Genomic DNA, 13368 nt, shown 5'->3' with positions numbered 1-13368 from the left:
ATGGAAATATCTACACTGCCATCTCTATGAACATGGAAATATCTACACCGCCATCTGAACGAACATGGAAATATCTTCAACGCCATCTGTGTGAACATGTAAATATCTTCACCACCATCTGTATGAACATGGAAATATGTACACCGCCTTCTGTAAGAACTTGGAAATATCTACACCGCTAACTGTATGAACATGGAAATATCTACACGGCTATCTGCAGGAACATGGAAATATCTACACCGCCATCTGTATCAATATGGAAATAACTTCACCGCCATCTGTATGAACATGGATATATCTACACCGCCATCTGGATGAATATGGAATTATCTACACCGCTATATGTATGAACATGGAAATATCTACACAGCTTTCTCTATAAACATGGAAATAACTACACCGCTATCTCTATAAACTTGGAAATATCTACACCGCTATCTGTATGAACATGGAAATATCTACACCGCCATCTCTATGAACATGGAAATATCTACACCGCCATCTGTATGAACATGCAAACATCTACACCGCCATCTCTATGAACATGGAAATATCTACACCGCCATCTGAACGAACATGGAAATATCTTCAACGCCATCTGTGTGAACATGTAAATATCTTCACCACCATCTGTATGAACATGGAAATATGTACACCGCCTTCTGTAAGAACTTGGAAATATCTACACCGCTAACTGTATGAACATGGAAATATCTACACCGCTATCTGCAGGAACATGGAAATATCTACACCGCCATCTGTATCAATATGGAAATAACTTCACCGCCATCTGTATGAACATGGATATATCTACACCACCATCTGGATGAATATGGAATTATCTACACCGCTATATGTATGAAGATGGAAATATCTACACAGCTTTCTCTATAAACATGGAAATAACTACACCGCTATCTCTATAAACTTGGAAATATCTACACCGCTATCTGTATGAACATGGAAATATCTACACCGCCATCTCTATGAACATGGAAATATCTACACCGCCATCTGTATGAACATGGAAATATCTTCACCGCCATCTGTATGAACATGGATATATCTACACCTGCATCTGGATGAACATGGAAATATGAACACCGCTATCTGCATGAGCATGGAAATATGTACACAGCTATCTGCATATACATGGAAATATCTACACAGATTTCTCTATAAACATGGAAATAACTACACCACTCTCTCTATAAACTTCAAAATATCTACACCGCCATCTGTATGAACATGGAAATATCTACACCGCCATCTGTAGGAACATGGAAACATCTACACCGCCATCTGTATTAAGATGGAAATATCTACACCGCTATGTGCATAAACATGGAAGTATCCACACCGTTATCTGTGTAAACATGGAAATATCTTCAGCGATATCTGTATAAACATGGAAATAACTACACTACTATCTCTATAAACATGTAAATGTCTACAACGCTATCTCTGTAAACATGGAAAGGTCTACACCGCTGTCTGTGTAAACATGGAAATATTTACACCGCTTTCTCTATAAACATGGAAATATCTACACCGCCATCTCTATAAACATAGAAATATCTACACCGCCATCTGTATAAACATGGAAATATCTACACTGCCGTCTCTATAAATATGGAAATACCTACACCGCCATCTGTATGAACATAGAAATACCTACACCGCCATCTCTATAAAGGTGGAATTATCTACACTGCTATCTGTGTGAACATGGAAATATCTACACAGCTATCTGCATATACATGGACATATCTACACAGCTTTCTCTATAAACATGGAAATAACTACAACGCTATCGCTATAAACTTGGTAATATCTACACCGCCATCTGTAGGAACATGGAAATATCTACTCCGCCATCTGTAGGAACATGGAATTATCTACACCGCCATCTGTATTAAGATGGAAATATCTGCACCGCTATCTGTATAAACATGGAAATATCTACACCGCTATCTGTATAAACATGGAGATATACACACCACTATCTGTGTAAACATGGAAATATCTATACCGCTATCTGTATTAACATGGAAATATCTACACTGCCATCTCTATAAACATGGAAATATCTGCACCGCTATCTGTATAAACATGGAAATATCTACACCTCCATCTCTATAAACATGGAAATAATTACAACGCCATCTGTATGAATATGGAAATATCTTCACTGCCATCTGTATGAACATGGAAATATCTTCACCGCCATCTGGATGAACATGGAAATATATACACCGCAATCTGTATGAACATGGAAATATCTACACCGCTATCTGTGTGAACATGGAAATATGTACACCGCTATCTGTAGGAACAAGGAAATTTCTACACCGCTCTCTGTATGAACATGGAAGTACCTACTCTGCCATCTGTATGAACATGGAAATATCTACACCGTTATCTGTATGAACATGGAAATATCTTCACCGCTATCTGTATGAACATGGAAATATCTACACCGCTATCTGTATGAACATGGAAATATCTACACCGCTATCTGTATAAACATGGAAATATCTACACAGCTATCTGTATATCAATGGAAATATCTACACCGCCATCTGTATGAACATGGAAATATCAACATCGCTAGCTGTATGAACATGGAAATATCTACACCGCTATCTGTATGAACATGGAAATATCTACACCGCTATCTGTATGAACATGGAAATATCTACACAGCTATCTGTATGAACATGCAAATATCTACACAGCTATCTATATATCAATGGAAATATCTACACTGCTATCTCTATAAAAATGGAAATAACTACACTGCTATCTGTGTAAACATGGAAATATCTACACCACCACCTCTATGAACATGGAAATATCTACACCGCCATTTGTATGATCATGGAAATATCTACACCGCCATCTCTATGAACATGGAAATATCAACACCGCCTTGTGTATGAATATGGAAATATCTACACCGCCATCTGTATGAACATGGAAATACATACACCGCCATTTGTATGAACATGGAAATAACTACACCGCGATCTCTATGAATATGGAAATATCTACACCGCTATCTGTATAAACATGGAAATATCTACACAGCCATCTCTATAAACATGGAAATATCTACACAGCTATCTGTATAAACATGGAACTATCTACACCTCCATCTCTATAAACAAGGAAATATCTACACCACCGTCAGTATGAACATGGAAATATCTACACCGACATCTCTATAAACGTTTAAATATCTACACCGCTATCTGTATGTACAAGGAAATATCTACACTGCTATCTGCATAAAATTGGAATTATCTACACCGCTATCTCTATAAACAAGGAAATATCCACACCGCTATCTGTATAAACAAGAAAAAATCTAGGCGGCCATCTCTATAAACATGTAAGTATCTACACCGCTATCTGTATAAACATGGAAATATCTACACCGCTATCCGTATAAACATGGAAATATCTTCACCGCTGTCTGTATAAACATGGAAATATCTACAACGCTATCTCAATAAACTTGTAAATAACTACCCCACTATCTCTATAAACATGGAAACATCTAGACGGCCATCTCTATAAACATGGAAATATCTACACCACCATCTGAATAAACATGGAAAATCTACATCGCTATCTCTATAAACATGGAAATATCTACACCGCTATCTCTATAAACTTGGAAATGTCTACACCGCTATGTGTATCAACATTGAAATATCTAAACCTCTATTTGTGTAAACATGGAAATATCTAAAGTGCCCTCTGTATAAACATGGAAATATCTACACCGCCATCTCTATAAACATGGAAATATCTACACCGCCATTTGTATGATCATGGAAATATCTACACTGCCATCTCTATGAACATGGAAATATCTACACCGCCATCTGAACGAACATGGAAATATCTTCAACGCCATCTGTGTGAACATGTAAATATCTTCACCACCATCTGTATGAACATGGAAATATGTACACCGCCTTCTGTAAGAACTTGGAAATATCTACACCGCTAACTGTATGAACATGGAAATATCTACACGGCTATCTGCAGGAACATGGAAATATCTACACCGCCATCTGTATCAATATGGAAATAACTTCACCGCCATCTGTATGAACATGGATATATCTACACCGCCATCTGGATGAATATGGAATTATCTACACCGCTATATGTATGAACATGGAAATATCTACACAGCTTTCTCTATAAACATGGAAATAACTACACCGCTATCTCTATAAACTTGGAAATATCTACACCGCTATCTGTATGAACATGGAAATATCTACACCGCCATCTCTATGAACATGGAAATATCTACACCGCCATCTGTATGAACATGCAAACATCTACACCGCCATCTCTATGAACATGGAAATATCTACACCGCCATCTGAACGAACATGGAAATATCTTCAACGCCATCTGTGTGAACATGTAAATATCTTCACCACCATCTGTATGAACATGGAAATATGTACACCGCCTTCTGTAAGAACTTGGAAATATCTACACCGCTAACTGTATGAACATGGAAATATCTACACCGCTATCTGCAGGAACATGGAAATATCTACACCGCCATTTGTATCAATATGGAAATAACTTCACCGCCATCTGTATGAACATGGATATATCTACACCACCATCTGGATGAATATGGAATTATCTACACCGCTATATGTATGAAGATGGAAATATCTACACAGCTTTCTCTATAAACATGGAAATAACTACACCGCTATCTCTATAAACTTGGAAATATCTACACCGCTATCTGTATGAACATGGAAATATCTACACCGCCATCTCTATGAACATGGAAATATCTACACCGCCATCTGTATGAACATGGAAATATCTTCACCGCCATCTGTATGAACATGGATATATCTACACCTGCATCTGGATGAACATGGAAATATGAACACCGCTATCTGCATGAGCATGGAAATATGTACACAGCTATCTGCATATACATGGAAATATCTACACAGATTTCTCTATAAACATGGAAATAACTACACCACTCTCTCTATAAACTTCAAAATATCTACACCGCCATCTGTATGAACATGGAAATATCTACACCGCCATCTGTAGGAACATGGAAACATCTACACCGCCATCTGTATTAAGATGGAAATATCTACACCGCTATGTGCATAAACATGGAAGTATCCACACCGTTATCTGTGTAAACATGGAAATATCTTCAGCGATATCTGTATAAACATGGAAATAACTACACTACTATCTCTATAAACATGTAAATGTCTACAACGCTATCTCTGTAAACATGGAAAGGTCTACACCGCTGTCTGTGTAAACATGGAAATATTTACACCGCTTTCTCTATAAACATGGAAATATCTACACCGCCATCTCTATAAACATAGAAATATCTACACCGCCATCTGTATAAACATGGAAATATCTACACTGCCGTCTCTATAAATATGGAAATACCTACACCGCCATCTGTATGAACATAGAAATACCTACACCGCCATCTCTATAAAGGTGGAATTATCTACACTGCTATCTGTGTGAACATGGAAATATCTACACAGCTATCTGCATATACATGGACATATCTACACAGCTTTCTCTATAAACATGGAAATAACTACAACGCTATCGCTATAAACTTGGTAATATCTACACCGCCATCTGTAGGAACATGGAAATATCTACTCCGCCATCTGTAGGAACATGGAATTATCTACACCGCCATCTGTATTAAGATGGAAATATCTACACCGCTATCTGTATAAACATGGAGATATACACACCACTATCTGTGTAAACATGGAAATATCTATACCGCTATCTGTATTAACATGGAAATATCTACACTGCCATCTCTATAAACATGGAAATATCTGCACCGCTATCTGTATAAACATGGAAATATCTACACCTCCATCTCTATAAACATGGAAATAATTACAACGCCATCTGTATGAATATGGAAATATCTTCACTGCCATCTGTATGAACATGGAAATATCTTCACCGCCATCTGGATGAACATGGAAATATATACACCGCAATCTGTATGAACATGGAAATATCTACACCGCTATCTGTGTGAACATGGAAATATGTACACCGCTATCTGTAGGAACAAGGAAATTTCTACACCGCTCTCTGTATGAACATGGAAGTACCTACTCCGCCATCTGTATGAACATGGAAATATCTACAACGCTAACTGTATGAACATGGAAATATCTACACCGCTATCTGTATGAACATGTGAATATCTACACCGTTATCTGTATGAACATGGAAATATCTTCACCGCTATCTGTATGAACATGGAAATATCTACACCGCTATCTGTACGAACATGGAAATATCTACACCGCTATCTGTATGAACATGCAAATATCTACACAGCTATCTGTATATCAATGGAAATATCTACACCGCCATCTGTATGAACATGGAAATATCAACATCGCTAGCTGTATGAACATGGAAATATCTACACCGCTATCTGTATGAACATGGAAATATCTACACCGCTATCTGTATGAACATGGAAATATCTACACAGCTATCTGTATGAACATGCAAATATCTACACAGCTATCTATATATCAATGGAAATATCTACACTGCTATCTCTATAAAAATGGAAATAACTACACTGCTATCTGTGTAAACATGGAAATATCTACACCACCACCTCTATGAACATGGAAATATCTACACCGCCATTTGTATGATCATGGAAATATCTACACCGCCATCTCTATGAACATGGAAATATCAACACCGCCTTGTGTATGAATATGGAAATATCTACACCGCCATCTGTATGAACATGGAAATACATACACCGCCATTTGTATGAACATGGAAATAACTACACCGCGATCTCTATGAACATGGAAATATCTACACCGCTATCTGTATAAACATGGAAATATCTACACAGCCATCTCTATAAACATGGAAATATCTACACAGCTATCTGTATAAACATGGAACTATCTACACCTCCATCTCTATAAACAAGGAAATATCTACACCACCGTCAGTATGAACATGGAAATATCTACACCGACATCTCTATAAACGTTTAAATATCTACACCGCTATCTGTATGTACAAGGAAATATCTACACTGCTATCTGCATAAAATTGGAATTATCTACACCGCTATCTCTATAAACAAGGAAATATCCACACCGCTATCTGTATAAACAAGAAAATATCTAGGCGGCCATCTCTATAAACATGTAAGTATCTACACCGCTATCTGTATAAACATGGAAATATCTACACCGCTATCCATATAAACATGGAAATATCTTCACCGCTGTCTGTATAAACATGGAAATATCTACAACGCTATCTCAATAAACTTGTAAATAACTACCCCACTATCTCTATAAACATGGAAACATCTAGACGGCCATCTCTATAAACATGGAAATATCTACACCACCATCTGAATAAACATGGAAAATCTACATCGCTATCTCTATAAACATGGAAATATCTACACCGCTATCTCTATAAACTTGGAAATGTCTACACCGCTATGTGTATCAACATTGAAATATCTAAACCTCTATTTGTGTAAACATGGAAATATCTAAAGTGCCCTCTGTATAAACATGGAAATATCTACACCGCCATCTCTATAAACATGGAAATATCTACACCGCCATTTGTATGATCATGGAAATATCTACACTGCCATCTCTATGAACATGGAAATATCTACACCGCCATCTGAACGAACATGGAAATATCTTCAACGCCATCTGTGTGAACATGTAAATATCTTCACCACCATCTGTATGAACATGGAAATATGTACACCGCCTTCTGTAAGAACTTGGAAATATCTACACCGCTAACTGTATGAACATGGAAATATCTACACGGCTATCTGCAGGAACATGGAAATATCTACACCGCCATCTGTATCAATATGGAAATAACTTCACCGCCATCTGTATGAACATGGATATATCTACACCGCCATCTGGATGAATATGGAATTATCTACACCGCTATATGTATGAACATGGAAATATCTACACAGCTTTCTCTATAAACATGGAAATAACTACACCGCTATCTCTATAAACTTGGAAATATCTACACCGCTATCTGTATGAACATGGAAATATCCACATCACCATTTGTATGAACATGGAAATACCTACAAGGCCATATGTATGAACATGGAAATACCTTCACCGCCATCTGCATGAACATGGAAATATGTACACCGCCATCTGGATGAACATGGGAATATCTACACCGCCATCTGGATGAACATGGAAATATCTACACCGCTATCTGTATGAACATGGAAATATCTACACCGCCATCTGTATGAACATGGAAATATCTACACCGCTAACTTCATATACATGGAAATAGCTACACAGCTTTCTCTATAAACAAGGAAATAACTACAGCGCTATCTCTATAAACATGGAAATATATTCACCGCCATTTGTATGAACATGGATATATCTACACTGCCATCTCTATAAACATGGAAATAACTACACCGCCATCTGTATAAACATGGAAATATCTATACCGCTATCTGTATAAACATGGAAATATCTACAACGCTGTCTCAATAAACGTGGAAATATCTACACCGCTATCTCTATAAACTTGAAGATACCTACACCGCTATGTGTATCAACATGGAAATATCTACACCGCTATCTGTATAAACATGGAAATATCTACACCACCATCTCTATAAACATGGAAATATCTACACCGCCATCTGTATGAACGTGGAAATATCAACACCGCCATCCGCATGAACATGGAATTATCTACACCGCCATCCCTATGAACATGGAAATACCTACACTGCCATCTCTATGAACATGGTAATATCTACACCGCCATCTGTATGAACATGGAAATATCTACACCGCCATCTGTATGATCATGGAAATATCTACACCGCCATCTGTATGAACATGGAAATATCTACACCGCTATCTGTATGAACATGGAAATATCTCCACCGCTATCTGTATGAACTTGCAAATATCCACACAGCTATCTGTATATCAATGGAAATATTTACACTGCTATCTCTATAAACATGGAAATAACTACACTGCTATCTGTATAAACATGGAAATATCTACACCGCTATCTGTATGAAGATGGAAATATCTACACCGCTATCTGTATGAACATGGAAATATCTACACCGCCATCTGTATGAACATGGAAATATGTACACCGCTAACTTCATATACATGGAAATAGCTACACAGTTTTCTCTATAAACCGGGAAATAACTACAGCGCTATCTCTATAAACATGGAAATATATACACTGCCATTTGTATGAACATGGATATATCTACACCGGCATCTGGATGAACATGGAAATATCTACACCGCTATCTGCATGAACATGGAAATATCTACACAGCTGTCTGCATATACATGGAAATATCTACACAGATTTCTCCATAAACATGGAAATAACTACACCGCAATCTCTATAAACTTTGAAATATCTACACTGATATCTGTATGAACATAGAAATATCTACACCGCCAACTGTATGAACATGGAAATAACTACACCGCCACCAGTACTAAGATGGAAATACCTACAACGCTATCTGCATAAACATGGAAATATCAGCACCACTATCTGTATAAACATGGAAATATCCCCACCGCTATCTGTATAGACATGGAAATATCTACACCGCTATCTGCATAAACATGGAAATATCCACACCGCCATCTGTGTAAACATGAAAATATCTACACCGCCATCTCTATAAACTTGGAAATATCTACACCACCATCTCTATAAACATGGAAATACCTGCACCTCCTTCTCTATAAACATGGAAATATCTACACAGCAATCTGTATGAACATGGAAATATCTACAACGCCATCTCTATAAAAGTGGAAATATCTACACCGCTATCTGTATGAATTTGGAAATATCTACACTGCTATCTGTATAAAATTGGAATTATCTACACCACTATCTCTATAAACATGGAAATATCTAAACCACTATCTGTATAAACATGGAAATATCTACACCGCTATCTGTGTAAATATGGAAATATCTTCACTGCTATCTGTATAAACATGGAAATATCTACAACACTGTCTCTATAAACATGGAAATAACTACACAACTATCTCTATAAACATGGAAATATGTAGACTGCCATCTCTATAAACATGGAAATATCTACACCGCTATCTGTATAAACATGGAAATACCTTCACCGCCATCTGTATGAACACGGAACGATCTTCACCGCCATCTGGATGAACATGGAAATATCTGCACCGCCTTCTGTATGAACATGGAAATATCTACACCGCTATCTGTATCAACATGGAAATATCTACACAGCTGTCTATATATAAATGGAAATATCTACACAGCTATCTCTATAAACATGAAAATAACTACACCGCTATCTCTATAAACATGGAAATAACTACACCGCCATCTCTATGAACATGGAAACATCTACACCGCCATCTGTATGAACATGGAAATATCTACACCGCCATCTCTATGAACATGGAAATATCTTCACCGCCATCTGCATGAACTTGGAAATATCTAAACCGCCATCTGGATGAACATGGAAATATCTACACCGCCATCTGTATGAACGTGGAAATATCTACACTGCTACCTGTGTGAACATGGAAATATCTACACCGCTATCTGTATGAACGTGGAAATATCTACACCGCTGTCTGTATGAACATGGAAATATCTACAACACTATCTGTACGAACATGGAAATATCTACACAGCTAACTGCATATACATGGAAATATCTACACAGCTTTCTCTATAAACAAGGAAATAACTACACCGCTATCTCTATAAACATGGAAATATCTAGACCGCCATCGCTATAAACATGCAAATATCTACACCTCTATCTGTATAAACATGGAAATATCGATACCGCTATCTGTATAAACATGGAAATATCTACACCGCTATCTCTATAAACATGGAAATATCTTCACCGCCATCTGTATGAACATGGATCTATCTACACCGCCATGTAGATGAACATGGAAATATCTACACCGCTATATGAATGAACATGGAAATATTTACACAGCTATCTGCATATACGTGGAAATATCTACACAGCTTTCTCTATAAACATGGAAAAAACTACACCACTATCTCTATAAACTTGGAAATATCTACACCGCCATCTATATGAACATGGAAACATCTACACCGCCATCTGTGGGAACATGGAAATATCTACAACGCCATCTCTATAAACATGGAAATATCTACACCGCCGTCTGTATAAACATGGAAATATCTACACCGCTATCTCTATAAACTTGGAAATATCTACACCGCCATCTTTATGAACATGGAAATATCTACACCGCCATCTGTAGGAACTGGGAAATATCTACACCGCGATCTGTATTAAGATGGAAATAACTACACCGCTATCTGTATAAACATGGAAATATCTACACCGCTATCTATATAAACTAGGAAATATCTACACTGCTACCTGCATAAACATGGAAATATCTACACCGCTATCTGTATGAACATGGAAATATCTACACTGCTATCTGTATGAACAAGGAAATATCTACACCGCTCTCTGAATGAACATGGAAATAGCTACACTGCTATCTGTATGAACATGGAAATATCTACACAGCTATCTCTATAAACATGGAAATAACTACACCGCTATCTCTATAAACATGGAAACAACCACACCGCCATCTCAATGAACATGGAAATATCCACATCACCATTTGTATGAACATGGAAATACCTACAAGGCCATATGTATGAACATGGAAATACCTTCACCGCCATCTGCATGAACATGGAAATATGTACACCGCCATCTGTATGAACATGGGAATATCTACACCGCCATCTGGATGAACATGGAAATATCTACACCGCTATCTGTATGAACATGGAAATATCTACACCGCCATCTGTATGAACATGGAAATATCTACACCGCTAACTTCATATACATGGAAATAGCTACACAGCTTTCTCTATAAACAAGGAAATAACTACAGCGCTATCTCTATAAACATGGAAATATATTCACCGCCATTTGTATGAACATGGATATATCTACACTGCCATCTCTATAAACATGGAAATAACTACACCGCCATCTGTATAAACATGGAAATATCTATACCGCTATCTGTATAAACATGGAAATATCTACAACGCTGTCTCAATAAACGTGGAAATATCTACACCGCTATCTCTATAAACTTGAAGATACCTACACCGCTATGTGTATCAACATGGAAATATCTACACCGCTATCTGTGTAAACATGGAAATATCTAAACCGCCCTTTGTATAAACATGGAAATATCTACACCACCATCTCTATAAACATGGAAATATCTACACCGCCATCTGTATGAACGTGGAAATATCAACACCGCCATCCGCATGAACATGGAATTATCTACACCGCCATCCCTATGAACATGGAAATACTTACACTGCCATCTCTATGAACATGGTAATATCTACACCGCCATCTGTATGAACATGGAAATATCTACACCGCCATCTGTATGATCATGGAAATATCTACACCGCCATCTGTATGAACATGGAAATATCTACACCGCTATCTGTATGAACATGGAAATATCTCCACCGCTATCTGTATGAACTTGTAAATATCCACACAGCTATCTGTATATCAATGGAAATATTTACACTGCTATCTCTATAAACATGGAAATAACTACACTGCTATCTGTATAAACATGGAAATATCTACACCGCCATCTGCATGAACATGGAAATATCTACACCGCTATCTGTATGAAGATGGAAATATCTACACCGCTATCTGTATGAACATGGAAATATCTACACCGCCATCTGTATGAACATGGAAATATGTACACCGCTAACTTCATATACATGGAAATAGCTACACAGTTTTCTCTATAAACCAGGAAATAACTACAGCGCTATCTCTATAAACATGGAAATATATACACTGCCATTTGTATGAACATGGATATATCTACACCGGCATCTGGATGAACATGGAAATATCTACACCGCTATCTGCATGAACATGGAAATATCTACACAGCTGTCTGCATATACATGGAAATATCTACACAGATTTCTCCATAAACATGGAAATAACTACACCGCAATCTCTATAAACTTTGAAATATCTACACCGATATCTGTATGAACATAGAAATATCTACACCGCCATCTGTATGAACATGGAAATAACTACACCGCCACCAGTACTAAGATGGAAATACCTACAACGCTATCTGC

The sequence above is a fragment of the Gorilla gorilla genome, chromosome 14 (assembly GCF_029281585.2).
Source record: "Gorilla gorilla gorilla isolate KB3781 chromosome 14, NHGRI_mGorGor1-v2.1_pri, whole genome shotgun sequence".
Classification (NCBI taxonomy): domain Eukaryota; kingdom Metazoa; phylum Chordata; class Mammalia; order Primates; family Hominidae; genus Gorilla; species Gorilla gorilla.
Note: the sequence above shows the minus strand (reverse complement) of the source record.